General features: G+C 36.8%; 1 protein-coding gene across 32 annotated transcripts in view; it reads right to left on the bottom strand.

Annotated features, from left to right (window-relative positions):
* Positions 1-23,209, bottom strand: part of KDM4C (lysine demethylase 4C) — a 460,147-nt gene that overhangs the window by 391,700 nt on the left and 45,238 nt on the right. For 18 of the 32 annotated variants that reach the window (XM_072728383.1, XM_072728382.1, XM_026001369.2 and 15 more), the window contains one exon: positions 22,757-22,846. The exons of 8 other annotated variants lie outside the window; for them this stretch is intronic. The gene's annotated coding sequence lies outside the window, so the exon portion shown is untranslated. Of the gene's footprint in view, positions 1-22,496; positions 22,649-22,756; positions 22,847-23,209 lie in introns of all 32 variants that reach the window. 6 more of the 32 variants (XM_072728385.1, XM_072728378.1, XM_072728375.1 and 3 more) reach the window with 1 other exon arrangement.

Genomic DNA, 23,209 nt, shown 5'->3' on the forward strand with positions numbered 1-23,209 from the left:
TACACTGTTAAAAAAGCAGAATGTAGAACAGAGTTTATAATATTCTACTTTTTGTACAGGAAGCAAGATCAAACCCATAAAAATGGTTATCTATAGGGAAATGAGACAGGTATGGAAGCAAAACTTTTGTGAGAATAGCTCTATATGTAGTTTTAACTCTGAAATCATGTAAATGATTTATAAATTAAAAACAAAATTAAAAAGAAAAGCCAGGCCTAAAAACTGAAAAATTAAACTGTGTAATAAGTCAGTGGCATAAGCAAAAAAGGAAAGAATCGCTTAAGTAACTCTGAATTACAGTATTTAGGCTGTAGATCCTAAAAAGTCGTACTCTGGAATAAAGAGCAGTTTTTAAAATATATATAAATTGTATTTATTTGTCAGATTGTTAGTAGTAACATTGGTGTTGGTTTTTTTTAACTATGACAAGTATGCTACAAAATACAGCAAATAGGTAATAATGCTAATGTCATTAGGGATCAAGATTTTCATTAGAAATAGATATCATACAAAATCCTTTAATTTCATAAAAATTTAATCTCGGGATGCCTGGGTGGCTCACGGGCTGGGCGCCTCCCTTTGGCCCAGGGTGTGATCCTGGAGTCCCAGAATCGAGTCCCACATCAGGCTCCCTGCATGGAGCCTGCTTCTCCCTCTGCCTGTGTCTCTGCCTCTCTCTCTTTCTGTGTCTCTCATGAATAAATATAATCTTTAAAAAAATAAATTAATTAAATAAATAAATAAATAAATAAGAATTTAGTCTACCACTAGAATTTGAAATACCAATATGAACTCACGATTTGTTTTCTCTTAAAATGTTTATCTCCTAGTACCGCCCACTTAAAAAGGCATGGAAACAGTAACAAAACAGTAGCAAAAATTACACACTACACAAAAATTATGGTTTCTAAATACCATACCTCAATAAAAAGAACCAAAGAAATGTGTAAGTGACTAAAACATGTTGTTCCAAAAAGAAAGCAAGCTATCAAAGACTATGAAAGTACATATCACTTCAAAACTAGTATCACTAAGAAAATTAGTTATCAAGTGCCTCCTGATAAGATGTACTAAGAAGGATACAACATCACTTATATGACTATCCTACCAAAAGTTAAATAACCTAAATCTAATCATGAGGAAATAACTGCAATTGGCTGGAGAATGTCCTTGTTTTTAGGTGTATATAATGATGTGTTTACAGTTAGAGGGGCATTACAAGTTACTCTCAAATGGTTCAGAAAACATTATGCATATACACACACGCACATACAGAGTAAAAACAAGTAAATGATAAGCACAGAGCAACTATAACACTTAAGAAGTCTGAAGGGTATGGGGAATATCTTGCTTGCTCTCCTTTAGGCAATTTTTCTGTAAGTCTGAGTTTATTTCCAAATAAAAAGTTATGAAAACAACAACTGATGAGAGTCATGTCAAAAGGACATGGGAACTTTAGAGAAGACAGTCACAATGGCACCAGGCAGGATGTCAGAGCCTGGCTGGCTGAAGAGAACATCCTGCAAGCACAGCAGCAGCAATGACAGGAGACTAGATATACACTAGCCAATAACGGGAGCCAAGTTCTCCCTGTTGGATAAAGGAATTTACATATATGGAGTGGGAGGAAACTAGAGATGACCTTCAGTAATAGAGAATTTGGGAGCACCAGTGTAAGCTCACAGTGTGTATATAATGTTTGTGGGTATGTGTGAATGTGTATACATACATGTCTATGTATAAATACTTTCTTAGCTCTGCCCCACTGAGAGGCCTTAGAAGCTGTAATACCACAGCAGCAATGAGCTCTCAAATCTTGGTTTCTAAATACCACTGCCCACTAAAATGATGCAGGGGTTCTTGGACTGATTCCAGGGCAGGGGAAGAAAAAGCACAAGGTAGGCCAAGAACATCTTGTTGTGTGCCAGAAAGTAAAGAAACACTCCAAAAAACAAAGGGGGACATGTCAAAAGGACATAAAAGCCAACTTAAAAGGACTTCCATTGGCTAAATCTGGGGGAAATTGAGCATCAAAATAAATAATGAACTATAATCAATTAAGTAAGAAACTATGAGTCCATAGTGAAGTAAATATACTAAAAAATATTATTAAGCTGGGGGATCCCTGGGTGGCTCAGTGGTTTAGTACCTGCCTGCGGCCTAGGATGTGATCCTGGAGACCCGGGATCGAGTTCCGCATTGGGCTCCCTGCGTGGAGCCTGCTTCTCCCTCTGTCTGTGTCTCTGCCTCTCTCTCTCTCTCTGTCTCTCATGAATGAATAAATTCTTTAAAAAAAATTATTAAATCTTGGGATCCCTGGGTGGCGCAGCGGTTTGGCGCCTGCCTTTGGCCCAGGGCGCGATCCTGGAGACCCAGGATCGAGTCCCACATCGGGCTCCCGGTGCATGGAGCCTGCTTCTCCCTCTGCCTGTGTCTCTGCCTCTCTCTCTCTCTCTCTCTCTCTCTCTCTGTGACTATCATAAATAAATTAAAAAAAAAAAAAATTATTAAATCCATCCACATTGGGCTCCCTGCGTGGAGCCTGCTTCTCCCTCTGTGTCTCTGCCTCTCTCTCTCTCTCTGTCTCTCATGAATGAATAAATTCTTTAAAAAAAATTATTAAATCCATAAGTATATAATATTCCTTTTTAAAAAGCATCAATCACCATTGGAATATATCAACATATTACCCCAAAACTTAATAAATAAAGAGAAGGAATCAAGCCCTTGTCTTGCTTTTTCCAGAACAAATGGGTTTCAGGGTAAGCAAAGAATTGATAGCAGAAAGTTTTTCTTTATAGAAAAGTTCCAACTAATAAATATAGAAAAAATAACAGAATTATACAATCACTATTTTTTTTTTACAATCCTTAGTAATATAAATAATCTAGGGAAACATCATCAATGGATGCTAAAATCACAAGGTGACAAGTTAACAGGAAGTTTTATAATGGAGGAGTCAATCTCATTATTATCACTGGAATAAGCAGATATGATTTGAAGCAATGGAATATATAGAGTCTCACCTATTAATTGTTTTTATCTAAAAAAAGCAAATCTGAGGGCACCTGGGTGGCTCAGTGGTTGAGCATCTGTTTTTGGCTCAGGTCATGATCCCAGGGTCCTGCGATTGAGTCCCACTTCGAGCTCCCCGCAGGGAGCCTGCTTCTCCTCCTGCCTATGTCTCTGCCTCTCTCTGTGTCTCTCATGAATAAATAAATAAAATCTTAAAAAAAAAAAAAAGTAAATCTGAATCCAAACCAAGCCATTAAACCAGTTGTCAGGAAATAAGGGGCCAGAGGAACAAAATAAATACCACATAAGAAAGCAATGTACCATATCCTAACTGTGAGACACTCTTCATTCCAAATGCCAGTGGGAAAGGAGGGTGGGGGGACACCGGGGTGGCTCAGTGCTTAAGTACCTCCCTTCTGCGCAGGGCATGATCCTGGAGTCCCAGGATCAAATCCCGCATCGGGCTCTCACATGGAGTCTGCTTCTCCCTCTGCCTGTGTCTCTGCCTCTCACTCTGTGTCTCTCATGAATAAATAAATAAATAAAAAGAAGAAGAAGAAGAAGACGACGACGACGATGACGAGGAGGAGGAAGAAAGAAAAAGAAAGAAGAAGAAAGAAAGGAAAGAAAGAAAGAAAGAAAGAAAGAAAGAAAGAAAGAAAGAAAGAAAGAAAGAAAAAGAAAGAAAGAAAGAAAGAAAGAAAGAAAGAAAGAAAGAAAGAAAGAAAGAGAAAAAGAAAGAAAGAAAGAAAGAAAGAAAGAAAGAAAGAAAGAAAGAAAGAAAAAGAAAGAAAGAAAAGAAAGAAGAAGATAGGAGAGTGGGACAGAGGTTGGGAACAAGGATTGTAACAGAATAAAAGGACATCATACATACGAGCATCATACATACGAGTAAAAACTATATGTGTCAACAACTGGTCACCGGAAGTTTTCACAGAAAAGCAAGAGACAATAATGTTAAGAAAGAAGAAAAAAAAGAAGATTAAAAGAGCAGTAACATGGGCAGCCCTGATGGCCCAGAGGATTAATGCCGCCTTCAGCCCAGGGCGTGATCCTGGAGACCTGGGATCGAGTCCCACGTCAGGCTCCCTCCATGGAGCCTGTTTCTCCCTCTGCCTGTGTCTCTGCCTCTCTATCTCTCTCTGTGTCATGAATAAATACATAAAATATTTTCAAAAAACTACTATTGGGGTGCCTGGGTAGCTCAGTTGGTTAAGCGTCCGACTCCTGATTTTGACTCCGGGTCATGAGATTGAGCTCTGCACTGGGCTCTATGCTAAGCAGGGAGTTTGCTAAGGATTCTCTCTCTCCCTCTGCCTTACCCTCCCTCCCTCCCTCTCTCTCTCTTTCTCTCTCTCTCAAATAAATAAATCTTTAAAAACAATTACTATTAGAATAGGAGTTGAAGTAAATCACCTTGTTTATTTCTTTCAAATTATGATTATCTCATGTAAGATGCAGCCAGGTAGAGGCAAGATCATACTTAGAGCCCCATGGAATTGGTTTTCGTTTTTTTTTAAAGTAGGCACCATGCCCAACGTGGGGCTTGAACTCATGACCCTCAGACTGAAAGATGCATGCCCTACAGACTGAGCAACAAAGGCTCCCCCAGAACGGATTCTAATCCCTCCTGTCTCCCCTACTTAATGACTACATGATCTCTGGAAAGTTATTTAAACTAAAACCTCTGTTTCCCAACCACTTCTCCTCTACAGCATTGTGATGGGGCAGCTAAATAGAAGAGTCTACTACATTATATAGTAAGCACATAGACGTCGGCATGGTGGCTTTAAAAAAATTAATCAAATTAAGTACCTTTTATTATCTTCTTACCCACCACCACCTATACACATTCTCAAATCTCTCCCATGTAATTTTTTAAAAAGATTTTATGTTTTCGAGAGAGAGTGTGCACAAGCACATGTGCAGGGGTGGGGATGGTGGACAGAGGGCAAGATCACAACCTGAGCCAAAAACCAAGAGTCAGCCACCTGACCCACTAAGCCATCGAGGTGTCCTTCCCATGTAATTTTTAAAGGTTCTCTATACACCATCTCTCTCTTCCTAGAAAGACTTCAGCTACAGCCTTCTCTCTCCAACCCCTCATAGGCAAACCCCAACAAAGAACAGTCTAAACTGTTCTAACAGTCTAAACTCATTTTGTCCACTTCATCTATTCAATCATCAATCCCACTACAATCTGACATCTCCAGCCACCAGTGCATTGAAATCACCCTGGAAAAGTTTGCCTGTGCCCTTCTAGCTGCTATATGCTATATGCTATATGTTATCTTTAGTCCTCTTACCAGTCTCTTTGCAGCCTTTAAAACTGGCTGCAGGTTTACCAGTCTCTTTGGAGCCTTTAAAACTGGCTGCAGGTTTACCAGTCTCTTTGGAGCCTTTAAAACTGTACAGCTTCTGCAGACCTGGGGGGGGGGGGGGGGGTGGCACACACACATACACCATCCTCCACTGACTCTTTTATGGTTAACTCCACTCTCCACCCCAAACTCTTTTCTGTGTTCCTCCCAAGCTAAACCCTTCACTACTGGTATACTATAAGATTCTTTCTGTGGTTGTCTTCCCTTTCCATCAGACACAGACACCATGGGAAATTTCATCCAACTATCCTTACCAATGCTTCAGAAATGCAAACAAAGACCTCTCTCCCCTGAATCCAAGTCCAGTAAATCTAAGTGCTTACTAGGCACAGCCATTTGGAGATGATCCTCAAACTCAACAGAGACAAAACTGAATTCAAAACTTAATAGGGATAAAAAGCAATCTTTCCTCCAAAATCTGTTTCTCAACCCAACAGTCCCAATTTTGGGTCATTCAATCCATCCACAGTCCTGCTTGCCTTTTTCTGACCAGGACCAATCCTCAAAGAACTTACAAGTGCAAGAGGGAACAAGTACACAGATGGCTCTAATAACACAGGCAAGGTACTACAATAAAGGGAAACACAGATCACGACCAGAGCCTTTAGAGCCAGCCAGGCTCTAATAACAAAGGCAAGGTACTACAATAAAGGGAAACACAGATCACGACCAGGGCCTTTAGAACAAGAACAGCAGAATCCAAACCTTTAACAGGGTAGAGGGGGAAGCAGAAAAGGAGAGCATTCCCTCCACAAGCCCTGCCCTCCAATGTAAGGCCCACATCAGAATCCCAGGAGCCATCTTCAGCCCTGCCTTTCCACATCCATATGGGTACCAATTATTATCTATTTGACTTCCTGAACATCTTTTATATCCATTCTCTGGTCTTTATTCCCAAAGTTACTATCCTAAATCAAGCTTTGGTCCTCCTTTCTTTCCTAAACTACTCCAAAAGTCTTTGCCGATTTACTCATCTTTAGTTCAACTCCTTAAATGCTCTTTAATATATCCACAAAAACATAGAACAAAATTTCTTAACACAAAAGTGATCGTGCCATCCTTATTTTATTTTTTTTAAAGAACTTATTTATTTGAGACAGAGCACAGCAGGGGAGAGGCAGAAGGCGAAGCAGGCTCCCTGCCAAGCAGAGAGCCCAATGTGAGGCTTGATCCCAGTATCATGATCTGAGCTGAAGGCAGACGCTTAACCAACTGTGCCACCCAGGCTCCCCATACCAACCTTTTTTAAATCCCTTGATAGCTCAGTATCCTATCAGCATGGATGCAACCTCCATGATCTAGCTCCTGCCTTCTCCCCCAGTCTCAAAGATCCCTTTAGCCTGCCTGAAATCTTTGTTTCATTCTAATCAAAGTTCCCAATAGTGCCAAGCTATTTCCCTCCTTCAGTGTACTGCATCTAAACATGCACGTCACATGTACGACATTACTGAGTACGTCCTGTGAGCTATATACCTGCAAAATACATTCATGTATTTTATTTAAACCTAAAAGCTCAAAAATAAATAAATAAATAATCTAATAGTTCCATTGAAAATAACCATGAATGTCTCTATTTCACCAATGATGAAGATTAAAATACTTGCATAAGGTCCCATAGCAAGAGCTAAGGAAATAGTGCAAAATCCATCTTTCAAAGTTTGTCTGACATGTAGACTGTGAAGGCTTTCCTGGCAACACTCCCTACCAATTGACAGTGTCATTTTTTAATGCTCTCCTCACCTTCACTGCATATATACAATCATCCCTGATTCAGCATTAGCAAATTCACCTATTTTCCAGAATTTATTTGTAATCCCCAAACCAATACTTGTGACACCTGTATGGTCATTCACAGACATGCATAATGATGAAATATCTGAATCACCCAACAGGCACATCCCTTCAGCGGAGGTCCAACAGGGCAATACTCCCTCATTTCAGCCTTCAAACTATAAACAAACATACTTTTGCAGTCTATTTAGTGCCAGTAGTTTTTGCATTTTTGTGCTCTTATTGGTGATTTAGCTGCTTAAAATAGCCCCCAAGTTTCAAAGTGCAAGAAAACTATGATGTGCCCTATGACAAACATACTTCTTATATAACTTTATGCACCAGTTATAGGGCTCCTGGCATGAGTTTAATGTTAATGAATCAATAATTATATACTAAGTAAGGTGTCTTTAAAAAAATACACATAAAGTAAGGTGATATATAGATCAGTTGAAAAAAATGTGTGTTGAAAGCTTCATGGGAATCTAACCTTATATTTCCCCTCAGAGCAATGGTTCAGTACTCACTAATTCATCATTCTCAGTGACTTTATAGAAAATAACTACTTTATGGAAAATAATGAGAATCAATTATATCTTAGCCCTTGTAATGAGACCATTCATAAAAAACTCCCACCCCTCAGCCCATGGAAACCATCTTCTTCTCCTCCCCTCAAGAATGTCTCCCACTCATACCAATGAATCCAGGCAATCAATCCTTCATACTGTAATTGGCCTGCACTAGCTCAATAACTCCTCCAGAAACTCAGAACTGGGGAACAGATGAAGCTATGAAGGGCTGGGGCAGCCACGATCTTCCTTTTGCATAAACAGAGAATGACCAAGGAAGGACATTAGCAGAGAGAAGCACAATAAAGAGTACGTACAGCCCCAGAGAAAGATTTGAAGGGGAAAAAAACCAAGCCTAAAACAACAACAACAAAAAAAAAAAAAAAAAAAAAAAAACAAGCCTCAGTCATCCTAGGCATAATGCAGGTCATAGGGTAAACACCTGAAGAGTCTGCACCTTCAAGAGACTGGATAATCTGAAGAGCTGAAATCTACATTGCAACAGGCATTCCAGATACGATTTAAATTCTTCTAGTATGAGGAGACTTGAATTCAGAACTGGGGAAAGTGTGGAAAGAATTGGAGACTACAAGGCATTTTTCTGGCTGGAAGAGAGCTAGCACAGGTAATGTAGCTCTTAAGAACAAGTCCTAGCACTATTCCTGATCTCTGTATGAAGAGATGCCAACTGAGATGGCATGTTCATGTTCAACAAATGCGGCAGCAACCTCTTGCTCCCCAGATTTCATTTGCAGTACTATGATCCCCAATTCTGATTCTTCAATTCTCTATTTGTAGCAGAAATGGCAGTTCCTTTGGCAGCACCTCCAGCAGTGGTTTTCTGGGAGACACTCCAGAGGATGTGTCCCTGGGGACCCAGCTAAGAGTCTGCTCTCCAACCTTCAACAGCTCCAGTATCAAATCCCTTTCTGCTGAAGTTAACCAGGGGGGTAGCCATTACCTGTAATTGAATCATGGCTGATAAATTACCAAATATAAACTGATAACAATGATGAATGGAAAAGAAATCTGGTATACAAATACCAGATGTAAATCAAATGAAGGTTTTATTCATACCTGTTTGCCTTTTACGAGTAATCCTTCCCAACAATCGGTTCCTTGGTGTATCTAAATGAAATTAACTTTAATGACTCAAAATTCATTTTGTAATATTTAGTATAAATTAGAAATTGAGCCATTAAACAAACTAGCTAGATACCCAGTTACTTACTCTTAACTGGCCTACTAGAGTAGAAGCTCCCAATAACCTTCTACTTAACAGATTTACCAGATAAAGGAAACATACTATATTATCTCTGAAAAACACCACTAGTATACAAAAAACACTAGTTTTTTCTAGTATACAAAAAACACTGTATACTAGAGACTAGTAGACTATGTTTATTATGTCTAAATACCAGCTGATTTGTAAGCTGAGCAATCAAGTGTTTATTTCCAATCCAGTTTATGCCAGTTGTGCCAATTATCTGAAATAATTAAATAGATGACGTGTGAATACAACAATGGTATTGTTTCTATAAGATTTAAGTTGAATCTTTTGGAATGATCCAGTAAAGATGAAATGATTTTTTAAAAAGGGAAGGAGAGAAAAAAAGGGAAAGGTGATGTCAAATGAAGTATGGGAACTGCAACATAAAAGATTAGGGGGTAGAGGGATTTGTAAAATCTAGGATTCCAGCTCATAATACCTTAAGAATTTAACTCTCACTCTTAAAAGAAAAGAAAAGAAAAGAAAAGAAAAGAAAAGAAAAGAAAAGAAAAAAAACAGAAACTGAAAGTGGCAGATTCTGTATTGTGGGTGTAGTTTATGCCAAAGAGGAAATGCAGGACTCCAACCCTTACTCAAAGAAAAGGCTCTACCCTACAACAAAAGATAGGCAAATGATTGTGTAAGTTTTAAGTAGAAATAAAATAGATGTATACATCTTTTTTTATTATTTACATCTTTAATGAAAATAAAAACTACTCAATACCTTAGGAAAGAACCAGTCTGTGTCTTATAATAATGAAAAGTCAGAAATTGTCTAAGTCTTTCCATGCAACTAAACACAGCTATTACCTTTCTCTCTTCCACATTGCCAGATTATACTCCGAGTTAAAGAAAAACACAAAGCTTTATGGATTTATTCTTATATTTGTTGATATTGTTATCTTTTCTAACTTTCTCTTTAAAAATAACTTCAAACAAACAAAAAATAAAAATAAAAATAAAAATAACTTCAAGGGCACCTGGGTGGCTCAGTCAATTAAGCATCCAACTCTTGGTTTGGGCTCAGGTCATGATCTCAGTGTGGTGGGATCAAGCCCAGCATTAGGCTCTACCCTCAGTATAGAGTCTACCTCAGATTTTCTCTCTCCCTCTCCCTCTGTCCCTACCCCACCCTCACCCCCAGGCTTGCACACATGTACATGCACACTCACTCTCTAATAAATAAGTAAAAATCTTAAAAAAAAAAAAAAAAAAACTTCAAATTTACAGAAAAATTGCTGGAACAGAAAAAAAGAAAAAGCCTGTATACATTTTACCCACATTCATCTATTAATCTTTTACCCTATTTGCTGCCTTATTAATTTGTATTCTCTCCATATATTTATCACCCACACACAACTTTTTTTCTAAAGCATTTGAGAGTAAGTTGCATAATATTGTGGTCCGTTACCCCTAAAAACTTTAGTGTGTATGTCCTAAGAACAGGGATCTTCTCTTGCATAGAGACAATAAAATTTTCAACTCTGGTAAGTTTAGGAAGATACAACACTTTCTGTGTTCCAATTTTTTCTGTGTTCCAATTTTTTCAAGCAACTGAATAATATACTTCATACCTTTATTTTCCCTCTAGTAAGGGATTCAGTCTAGAATTAGAAATTGTGTGGGGGAAAAAAAAGAAAATGCATGTAGCTGTCAAGTCTCCTTAGTAGCCTTTCCTATGGGATATTTCCAGAGCCTGTCTTTAATTTTTTAAGAATTCAGTTATCTTTGTTTTAACATTTAAATAGGGTGTGCATTTGTTTTAAATATAACATTTTTCATTTTGGTGTTTTTTAAGCTACAAGTTTTTCCTTTTGTTGCTGGCATATAAAAATGTCATTAATTTCTAAATTAATCTCATACCCAATCACCTACTTATAATCTCATTTTCAATAATTCGTCTATAGATTCATTAATGATTCTATCTAGACTATCATATGAAAAATATCTGAGAATGGTGCTTTTTTGTTGTTTCCTTCACAATACTTATTCTATTTCATTGCTCTTCCTCATCTTATTGACCTACGACATCCTAGTGCTCCAGAGTAGTAGTGACAGTGGACTGCCTTAATATACAGGGAATGCTTCTAACCTTTATCTTCAGAATATTTACTCTGTATAGGTACCCTTTAGCAGGTTACAAAAGTTCTACTTGGTTCCTTTTTCTAGGAGGTTTTTGTTGTTGTTGTTGTTGTTGTTTTTAAGTTACAAATAAATGTTATATTTTATCTGTTGCAATAAGTTTTCTACTTTTATCTATTATTTCAATTAAATATGATTCTAATGTTGAACTAACCTGTATTACAACCTGAGGCTGTATTATCAGAACTACACACTGAAATTATCCGTGCTAATAATACATTTAAGGTTTCATAAACAATTTTCACAAGTGAGGTTGGCTTGTAATTTTCCTTATTCCTATTCACACTGTCCTTGTCTAATGATAGCATTAAAATTTACTACCTAAGAAAAAATAAGCCAGGGAGTGTTCCTGAGAGAAACTCTGACTTTGTAAGGGTTAGAGTTAAGAATTATTGGAATGCTTTATAGAACTAGCCTGCAAAACCATCAAACCTGGCATTTTCTTTGGGGTAAGACATATAACTACATAAGACATATAACTATAATTGAAGAGATTCAATTCTCTTAAATGGTATATTTCTACTACTTCTTTTTGCATGTTCTAATGTGTTTTTTTTTAACTGAAGTAGAGCTGACATCCAATATTGTATTTGTTTCAGGTGTACAAAATATTGATTGCACCTTAATATATACAATATAAAATGCTTACTATAAGTGTAGTTACCATCTGTCACAATATTTCTACTGCTTCTAGAATCTGTTTTTAAAATGTACACTTTTCTGGAAAACTGTCCATTCAAATGCATATGCCTGTTTTTCTAGTTTCATCTGTACTCTCTTCAGTCTTCATATTATTCTTGTCCTTTGTCCCCCCTCCTTCCCCATCATAAGGATCTACAAGTTCCTATCACTCTCAAAAATACATCACACATGACCCCAAAAAATAGTTAAGAACCAGTGGATTAGATCACAGCCACAGAAGTCAGCTGAACTATGCCTCCATCAATACCTAGAAGTGTGACTTCACCTAAGCACTACACCTTTGTTCATGTTAAGTCTTAGTAACCCTTAAATTTTGGAAATTGAACAAATTCTATGTTCCTAAATGCTGGTGAACCAGTCCTCCAAAAAATAGGAATGAAAGTGCTCTGATTTTTCATACAGTTCCAGCTTTTATTCTTAAAGAATCCTTTCTACTTTCTTGATATTTTTTGGACAGTAACAATAGATAATAAGCTTTCTTTGATACTTTTTATTTTAGAAAATTAAAAGTTGACCCAAAAAAAGGAAAGAAAGGCCTATGTCAGTCCAACTTATTTTTTCAAATCCAGAAGTCTGGGAACCAGTATCTAAGTCTTTTATGGCCCCAATGTTATATGTAAGAGAGGAAGGAACAAAGTGCAAAGAGATGAAAGACACTAATTATTTGCATTAACCAAAATCAAGTAACTTAGTTAAGTTCAAGTCCCTATTTAATCAATACCTTTTTGATTCCCAAGCTTTTAACTCCACAATACCCCCAACTTCTACTTGAATAGATAAATCTTCCAAAGGTAACATTCTTACTGAACCATTCTCTTAGTAAAAATGGCTTCCGATTGCAAATCACCTAACTTCAAAGCTTGACACGTAAGATAACTAGTCCCATCATTTTCCTCCAAAGCATAGAGATTTTCAGATCTCACTACCTATCCCTCCTAAACCATTCATTCCTTCAAGTGATTGTTCTCTTTCTATAGCTAAGTACAAAGATTAATCAAGGAATCTGTCTGATAAAATTACTTAACTTCAAGGACCTGGAGGGAATAAGAAGGAAGAAAAAACAACTGTCTTATCTTAGGTTAAAATAAGAGAGCCATCTCAAAAATGCAAAACACAGGCACTGACTACTGAAAGAGCTACACCCGCTACAGAAAAGATAACAGAAAAGACCACAAAGTGATCCTAACTCTGCCGATGAATCCCTAAAGAAGTATCCAAGTCAAAGCAAAAGGAAGAATCTCTGCATTTTTAATGGCAGAGGCAGCACTTAATATATCAATCAAAAAGATAACAAACTTGGAGCACCTAGATGGCTCAATTAAGTGTCGGACTCTTGATTTCGACTCAGGTCAGGAGATGGAGCCCAGCTTCAGGGTGGGCTCCACCCTCAGTGAAGAATCTGCTTTTCTCTCCTTCCCTTTGCCACTCCCCCTGCTTGCATGTGAGTGTTTGTGGGTGCGTGCACTCTCTTTCTCCCTAAAATGAATTTTTTAAAAAGATAACAAACTGACTCAAGGTCAAAGAGTTTTGAAAAGATAATTATAGGTATAATTGAGATTTTACTATAGAAATTAAATAGACAAGGAGGGAAAAAGGGAGATTTGGGTGCTTGAAATATGCTTCCACCTAGCTCTGGGTACAGAATCCAATAGTAAAAAGAATTCCTCCCAGGATAACTGCCTACCTTGACCAAAATCAGAAGGAAAACAACAGTAAGAAAGATTGGACAAGTGACCAGGAATTTCTTCCCCTTTGTCAGAAACTGAAAATTCAGAAGGCTAAGGAATACTAGCAAAGTTGGCAATACAAGGCAGTATGTACTTCAGAGTATATAATATAAATGCTCTAGGAGATTCTAGAGAAAAGAAAAACTGGGCACAGTGGGGAAGAGCATAGTGAAGAGGTGAATGTGAGATGGACCTTGAAAATAAATGCCATTTGAATCAAAAAAAAAAAAAAAAAAAGGTAAACTATCCTTCTATAGGAAATAGGTAGCAAACAACACCACTAACATAGGAAACAGTCACCCATTTAGTCTTCCCAAGAGGCCTAACAAGGTAAGTATTATTATTAACCCTACTCTGTAAGTAAGGAATTTGGAAGCCTAGAACAGTTTACTCAAACTTTTTAGTCTGAGGACTCTTTTATACTTTTAAAATTTATCAGTGTATCAATCAAAAAGATAACAAACTTGGGACATCTGGGTGGCTCAGTGGGTTAGATCTCAGCTCAGATCTTGATCTCAGGGTAAGTTAAGCCCCGTGTTGGGCTCCACACTGGGTGTAGAGCCTACTTAAAAAAAAAAAAAAATTACCAAGGGACCCAACAATAAGAGCTTTTATGTGGGATATATGCTTACCAAAAAAAAAAAAAAAAAAAAAGAGGAATTTTTTAATTTATAAATTATAAAATTCAAAGATAAATTTTTAAATTATAAATTATAATTTTTTTAAGTTATAAATTATAAGATAAATTTTAAATCAAAAGATAAAATCCCCATGTATGAAATTTTTAAGATAATTTTTAATTGTTCATTAGTCAAAAGTAACAATGGTTCCCAACCAGAGGTGATTTTTATCCCCAGGGGAAACTAGCAATGTCAGCAGTTATTTTTATTTGTCACAACTGGAGAAGTGCTAGTAGCACCTAGTGGGTATAGGCTAGGGACACTGCTAAACATACAAAGCATAAAAAGGCACCCACAACAAAGAATTATCAGCCCCAAATGTCAAGTGTGTAGAAGTTCAAAAACCCTGCTATCGGGACACCTGGGTGGCTCAGCAGTTGAGCGTCTGCCTTTGGCTCAGGGTGTGATCCTGAGATTCAGGATTGAGTCCCACATCAGGCTCCTAGCAGGAAGCCTGCTTCCCCCTCTGCCTATGTCTCCGCCCACCCCCCCCACACCCCCCACACCCCCACCCCCGTCTTTCATGAATAAATAAAATCTTTAAAAAAAAAAAAAAAAAACCCTGCTATGGAGCTTAAAGAAACTATAGCATATGTTCAATAACAAACATTTTATGATAATGTTCACAGTAGCATTTTTGTAATAGCTAAAAATTGAAAGCAACTAAAATGTCCATTTATAGTAGAATCAATAGAGAAGAATATACTCAACCAATGGAATATGGTTGTGAAAACGAACAAACCAAAGCTACTCCCAACAACATACATATGTACCTCAGAAAGTTAAGTCTTGGACTATTCAAACCGTATGTCTATTTTTACAAATGTAAAAAATAAAAATTTCTTCTTTAATGATAAACGCATATAAAATAAATCCATCTTTTTAAAACAAGAGAATACTGGGGTACCCAGCTGGCTCAGTTGGTATAGCATATGACTCTTAACCTCCAGGTTGTGAGTTCAAGCTCCACATTGGGCTTAGAGTTTAAAAAAAAAACAAAAATCTTTATGTGAGGCTCAAGCCCTGCATCAGGCTCTGTGTTCAGTAGAGAATCTGATTGGGATCCTCTTTCGCCCCCTTTTGCCCCTCTCCTCATATACAAGGATTCTTTTAAATCTTAAAACACCCCCCCACACACACATACAGAGATAAAGCAAGGGAATACTGAACACAAAATTCAGGACAAGATTGCTAAAGGAAAGCAGATGGAATACAAGAGAATTACACAATTATATCTGGGTGAATTCATAGGACTATACCATGTCTTTTGCACACCTCATTACATAAAACCTTTTTTAAATTGATGAAACAACGAATACCAATGATACGTTTCTGAAAATACCTAGAAAATTGAAATATACTTTAAATTAAAATCTGCATGGCTAATAAAGATCTCAACACAGGGCTTTAAGGTGCTTTCTAACTATCTTTTGTGACATTTTTTAAATTGAAAAGTCGGTGATTGGGTTATGTAGTTGTATTCAAATACTTAAAATGAAAAAAAAAAAAAAAAAACTTAAGATGGCAATAAATTGCCTGGGTCTCCTTCCCTTAGTCTCACTGTTATACAACCCACAACACACTACAAATACTTTTAAATTTACAGATTGAATGAACAATCAAGTGGCTAAATAACCGAATTTTATATAATCATCAACTATAACATCAACAATGATTTTGGCATTAAAAGGTAATTTGTGTAAAAAAATCATTTGTACACTAGGAACTCAGATAATCTTTTCTAGCTATATGAACTATGTATCCTACCAATACCCTTTGATCTGGGAGAAAATTTGGACATAAATGCATCATTAATAGCAGAGGAAAAGAAAGTTTACAAACAGCAGTAATTCTAAATAATAAATCTTTTTATCTAGGAAGTAGTTTGTACTGTTTCATAAAAGCAATTTCTCACATTGCAATGCAGGAAAATGTCACATCAGATCTTACAATTCAATTGGTCAAGGTAAAGAGAATAGAGTCAAAGAAAAGAAAAAACTCAGTAAGTATAAATGTAGACACAATGCTAAATCCTTTGAAGAAAGTAAAAAATATATTCTAAAGTAATATGGGTACTACATTTAATAGTAAATTATCTGATAGACAATGATCACAAGGCAAAGAAAGCATCATCTTGCCGTTGTTTATTTTTTAAGAATGGAAAATACTAATTAAAAATGACCAACATTTTCTTTACTGCTGGACTCCTTCTAAATCTACTATTTTAAATTTAAAGCCAAACATAATCTCTAAAACATCTAAGCATGGAACAAAAAATGCTTTAAAAGTTATGAAAAATGTAAAAATCATTTTTAAAACATGCAAATTGGGATCCCTGGGTGGCGCAGCGGTTTAGTGCCTGCCTTTGGCCCAGGGCGCGATCCTGGAGACCCGGGATCGAATCCCATGTCGGGCTCCCGGTGCATGGAGCTTGCTTCTCCCTCTGCCTATGTCTCTGCCTTTCTCTCTCTCTCTGTGTGACTATCATAAATAAATAAATAAATAAATAAATAAATAAATAAATAAATAAATAAATAAAATTTAAAAAATAAATAAATAAAAAATAAAACATGAAAATTTGTATCTGAGATTCATGACCTTTATGAAAAGGGCTAAAAAGAGAAACTGAAGTTTTTTAAAATACAAGTTTAAAAAAAATAAAAACCTAATTCTCTGCTAATGCCAACTTTAGGAAAATCCACAAAACTACACCTAAAATATGGGTCCAGACAGGAGCAAAAAATATGTAATCAATGCCAACTAACATTTCTGCATGCATAAAAAAAAAAAGGATTGTTCTCCTATGACCGTGAATTTAGAAACCTGATTCGCTTTCTAAATCCCTATTATTATGCAGGGGGATTAATAAGGACACACAAAACAGCAAAAGAAAATAAAGCGATTTCAAGTTTCCAAAACTTGCGTTGCACATAATTGTGAATTCCAACTAGATAGTTTGCTGGGCTTGGATCATCTCCTCCATCAGAAGACCTGGGAAAAGGAAATGCTCCCTGGCATAGGCAAGAAGACCTACCCAAGTCGCCCAGGTCCCAATGCCCACCCAGACCCGAGCCACCTGTTGCAGCATCGTGACAACCAAAAGCCTGCATGGCCCCCTGAGCACCCGGCACCCTGGCAGGAGTACTGGCCAGTCCCTCACTGACTTACGGACTGCAATACCTGCACAAAGTCTGGAGCAGATCAGCTCAGTGCCTGGGGTGGAACCCGTATCACTACCACCAGCTCCACAGTGAAGCACATTTCACATTTACAAATGAAATTACCTAAACTATTTAGGCCTATCAGAAGAACTTATGAGAAGCCAAGTAAATCACTTATTATTAGTTTCAAACTAACAGATGTCTTAACATCTAAACGTCTAAAATCTGAAATATTTTGAAAACATTTAAATGTAATTTTGTATGCAAACTTTTAAATTATTTCTAAAGATTCACAATCATATAAGCCATACACGTTATCAGCTATACCCAGTGGGGAGAAAAAAAACGGCTGGAAAATGTCAGACACTCTGAACTGTCCTTGCCTATTCCAGTATTAATGAATGCAAGAAACACTGTTTTACTTTTTTCTTTTTAAGATTTTATTTATTTGTCAGAGAAGGAGGAAAGAGAGAGCACAAGCAGGGGGAGCAGCAGGCAGAGGAAGAAGCAGGCTCCCCACTGAGCAAGGAGCCTGATGCAGGACTCAATCCCAAAACCCTGGGATCATGACCTGAGCCCAAGGCAGATGCTTAACTGACTGAACCTCCCAGGAGTCCCAGGAATACTATATTTAAAAACCATGGCAATTTGGACATTTTTTGGTAACTACCTGTCCAAAAAACCAAGCTTGCAAGAAAAGGATTTACTATATTCTCATCCTGTATGCAATGTTGGCATAGTACCTTGCACAGGTATTTGTAAATCATTTAGTCTTTTTTTTTTTTCATTTAGTCTTAATCTTAATATCAATACAGGGTTTCTTTAGCATGTAAACGCATCTAAATACATGAAAACATTTCCAATGTTTACCTAGATGAGTTTAAGTTTCTTTAAAATCTCAAATATTTAACCAAACTATAAAAATCACAAATATAAACATGATACAAGCACAAAGGAAAATCATAACCTGTTACCTAATGCTTCTATTTGATTTAAAATATGGTTTTAATAAATACAAGACCAAACCCTCATTAATGTTCACAAAAATAAACACATTATGTTTCACGGACTCATAATTTTTCTTTGTTGTGGATAGCCTGGTCTTTTGCAGAGTGATATGGGCCATCTGCAACAAACTCCTTCAACAGACTTATACTAAAGACTATCCACATTGACAACTCTTTGAACACTGAAATCTTATTAAAATGAATCTTAAAAAAAAAAAAAAAAAACTTGCATTTGTTTGGTTCTATACTGTGCTGTAACATACAATACTTCGTTTTCATTCTTAAAAGTTTTCTGTGCTATTAGCCAGCTGCAATTATTCCCATTTGAGAGATGATGAAACTAACACTCAGAAATGGAAATCACTCTCTTGAAGTCAAACAATAAGAGGGTGCAATGAATTGACCACACATTTTGTAGCCCCGAGATCCAGACCCCAAATATAACTGACCTCTTTGCTAGGCTCTTCAGCTATCACAAAAAAACAAAAAACAAAAAACAAAAAACAAAATCAACCAAGAAAAAAAAAAAAAAAACCAAAAGCCCATTAAATTAAGAATAAACTTGCAGCTCTTAGCCCAGATGGTTTCACAGAATTACGCCCAATTTTTAAGAAATATGATCCAATGCTATTTAAGCTAGTTCTGAGCACAAGAAAAAGAAAAGCTTTAGAACTCTTTATAAAGCAAGCCTAAATGGGTAACAAAACTTGCAAAACAGCCCAAGAAAAGTGCAGCACAATTTTATTTATGAGCATTGATGAAAATTATTAAAAAAAAAAATTCTTTTAAAAAAATGAGGGAGTAAAATCCAAGAGTACATTAAAATAATAAACCACGACTAAAAAGTCATTCCAGAGTATAACAATGTTCCAATATTAATACATTTGTTATATAACTTTTGTGTGTGTGCATGTGTACGTACGATAAATATGCATAAGTGTACATCTGGATATACACATATTTTCTAGCTCAGTTCACTGCAACATCCCAATATCAATAACCACCTAGGTCTTGGCTCCTAAATATATGGGGTAGGAAAAGTTCAGGATGAGCTTGCATATCTTACTGTGCCCAAAAGGGAAGGAATGCTCAAAGAATGTTGGGACATGTCAGAAGGACACAGAACCAGCATAAAGAATTCCCAGGGGGCCAAACTTTTGACAATTTAAGCATCAATAGAAATAATAATATTAACAGATTATAACTCACTGACTAGAACAGGAAACCATAAGTCCTAATAAATAAAAATAAATTGAAAGCTTAATAAAGTATTCACATAGTTTGTCAAACCAAAACAAAAAAATTTAGAGTGGAGAAGCATGGAAGACTCTACCATAGGAGATATTAAGCAATCAAAGTAAACATTACCAGTAGCAGAACAAAATGAAATTGTGTACCACCTAATAAGACGTAATGAAAAGAATACAGTTCCACCTCTGTGATATTCCTGCATCAAGAATCTAATGACAAGGAAATATCAAAAAACAAAAATTAAGGAAGAGTCTATAAAACAATTGGCCTGTAATCCTCAAAGGTGTCAATATTACAAAAATCAAGGAAAGATTAAGGACTATTTGAGACTGAAAGGATGCTTAAAAGATCTAAAAACAATAATATGCAATGCATTATTCTGGACTGGATATCTTTGCTACAAAGAACGTCACTGTTACAAATGATAATATATAAAAAGTCTAAAGATTCGATGAAAGTAATTATCAATGGTTACTTTTATATTTTGATGGAAATACTATGGTTACATACGAAACTGACTTTTCAGGAAATACACACAAGTATTGAGAAGCAATGGGGCATGAAGGCAATGTAAAAGACTTTTCAGGGATGTAAAAGTTCTTTGTACTATAATTGCAACCTTTCTAAAAGTTTGAGATTGTCCCAAGTAAAACAGGAAAATTATTTTTAACATAAAATAAAAAGGAATAAAATTAAAGAAAATTTGTAAGATCTGTGTAAAAACATTTTTAAAATGTCCTTTCCAAGGACTTATAAAAAACATTTAAATGGAAAGGCATACCATATGTCTAGGCGAGAAAAGTCAACATCTGAAAGATATTTCTCTATTAGTCCATAAACTAAAGACATTCCCAATAAAACTATCAATAGGTTTTTGGAACTTGACATATCGATTCTAAAGTCAAATATAATGAGAGAAAAATATTATTCAGCCGTTAGAAATGACAAATACCCACCATTTGCTTCAACGTGGATGGAACTGGAGGGTATTATGCTGAGTGAAATAAGTCAATTGGAGAAGGACAAACATTATATGGACTCATTCATTTGGGGAATATAAAAAATAGTGAAAGGGAATAAAGGGGAAAGGAGAAAAAATGAGTGGGAAATATCAGAGGGAGACAGAACATGAGAGACTCCTAACTCTGGGAAACGAACTAGGGGTGGTGGAAGGGGAGGTGGGCAGGGTGTGGGGGTGACTGGGTGGCGGGCACTGAGGGAGGCACTTGATGGGATGAGCACTGGGTGTTATTCCGTATGTTGGCAAATTGAACACCAATAAAAAACAAATTTATAAAAAAATAAAAATAAACAAGCATCGCCTGAAAAGTTCTGAAAACATGTTATAAATCTACAACAATTAAAACATTGAGGTGGGACGCCTGGGTGGCTCAGCGGTTAAGTGTCTGCCTTTAGTTCAGGGCCTGATCCCAGATTCCCGGGATCAAGCCCTCATCAGGCTCCTTGCATGGAGCCTGCTTCTCCTCCCTCTGCCTGTGTTTCTCCCTCTCTCTGTGTGAGTCTCTCATGAATAAATAAATTTTTTTTTAATAAAAAAGAGTCTTGGAAAAAAATAAAACATTGAGATAATGGTATATAAATAGATCAATATATAGAAATAGAATCAACCTAAATGACTTTTAATATTGCACTGGTTAAATAAATTACTGTACATGTACGAAATGTAATACCATGCAATGATTTTAAAAAGAGGGAGCTCAGGCAGCCCAGGTGGCTCAGCAGTTTAGTGCCGCCTTCAGTCCAGGGCGTGACCCTGGAGACCCGGGATCGAGTCCCGTGTCAGGCTTCCTGCATGGAGCCTGTTTCTCCCTCTGCCTGTGTCCCTGCCTCTCTCTCTCTGTCTCTCATGAATAAATAAATAAAATCTTTAAAAAAAATAAAAAATAAAAAGAGGGAGCTCCATATGTTCTCATAATTTTTTTTTTTAAGATTTTATTTATTTATTCATAGACACAGAGAGAGAGAGGCAGAGACACAGGCAGACGGAGAGGGAGAAGCAGGCTCCATGCAGGGAGCCCAATATGGGACTCGATCCCTGGTCTCCAGGATCACACCCCAGGCTGCAGGCGGCGCCAAACCGCTGTGCCACCAGGGCTGCCCATGTTCTCATAATTTAAAAATCACATTCAAGTTAGTGTTAAATTAAAAAATATTCAGAACAGCAAGTATAGATACTATGATTTACATTTTAAAATGTATACATATGGGATCCCTTGGTGGCGCAGAGGTTTGGCGCCTGCCTTTGGCCCAGGGTGCGATCCTGGAGACCCGGGATCGAATCCCACGTCAGGCTCCCGGTGCATGGAGCCTGCTTCTCCCTCTGCCTGTATCTCTGCCTCTCTCTCTCTCTGTGTGACTATCATAAATAAATAAAAATTTAAAAAAAATAAATAAATAAAATAAAATGTATACATATACATATATAAGCTTTACAGAGTATTCTGTATAGAATATCTCTGAAAAGTCCTAAAAGAAACTGTAGAACAATGGTTAACCAAAAGGAGGAAACTGGCTAGCTGATGGCAAAAGTGAGAATATGTACTTTTTACCCATTTATATCTTCTCTTTTTTTAAGATTTATTTATTTGAGAAAGAGTGCAAACTCATGGTGGGGGGGAGGACAGGAGGGCGCAAAGGGAAAGAATCTCAAGCAGACTCTCTGCTTAGCAAACCTACAGCCCCATGTAGGGCTTGATCTCTTGGAGGGTGAAATCAAGAGTCAGCTGCTTAACCAAGACTGAGCCACCCAAGCACCCCACCCCCATTTATATCTTTTGAATTGTATACCTTGTTGCATTACCTATTTAAAGTAATATTTACTGGGGCATCTGGGTGACTCAGTTAGTTAAGCATCTGCCTTCGGCTCAGGTCATGATCCCAGCCAGGGTCCTGGGATTGAGCACCGCATCGGGCTCCCTGCAGAACCTGTCACTCTCCCTGCTTGTGCTCTCTCTGTCAAATAAATAAATAAAATCTAAATAAATAAATAAAATTTATTTACATACGTTTATACTATAATGATCTTTAATAAGTTAAATTATCAAAAAAGAATGAGTTTACCTATGTCAGGTCCAAATTCCTCCTGCTAATGAAAGCTGCCCTGAATGTTGACAGTTCTCAGTAAAGTGTCCAAATTTCAGGTGATGGTTCCTTTTGAAAGTAAAAACAGATAAAAACAAAATGGGTGAGATATACAGCCTGCAAAAGAAAAAGAAAAAAAAATTCTGTACCATCAGTCTTCCCCTCAAAGAGACACCTAAGGTATCCTGAGGTGTCCTAAGTATCTGCTGCATTCTCAGAACAGAACAGAAGCAACAAGACTAATGTTGAATCAGATACAAATATCCTTAGGACTGGAATTTAAACAAATGAAAAACTAGTTTAAAAATGGGGATAAGGACATGAAAAACTAGTTTAAAAATGGGGATAAAGACAGAGCCAAAGGGAAAAATTTGACTTCTTCTTTAACCTCATTCAACAGGAGAAAATGTATCTGCAGGAAGAATGTTCTGA

The sequence above is a fragment of the Vulpes vulpes genome, chromosome 12 (assembly GCF_048418805.1).
Source record: "Vulpes vulpes isolate BD-2025 chromosome 12, VulVul3, whole genome shotgun sequence".
NCBI lineage: Eukaryota > Metazoa > Chordata > Mammalia > Carnivora > Canidae > Vulpes > Vulpes vulpes.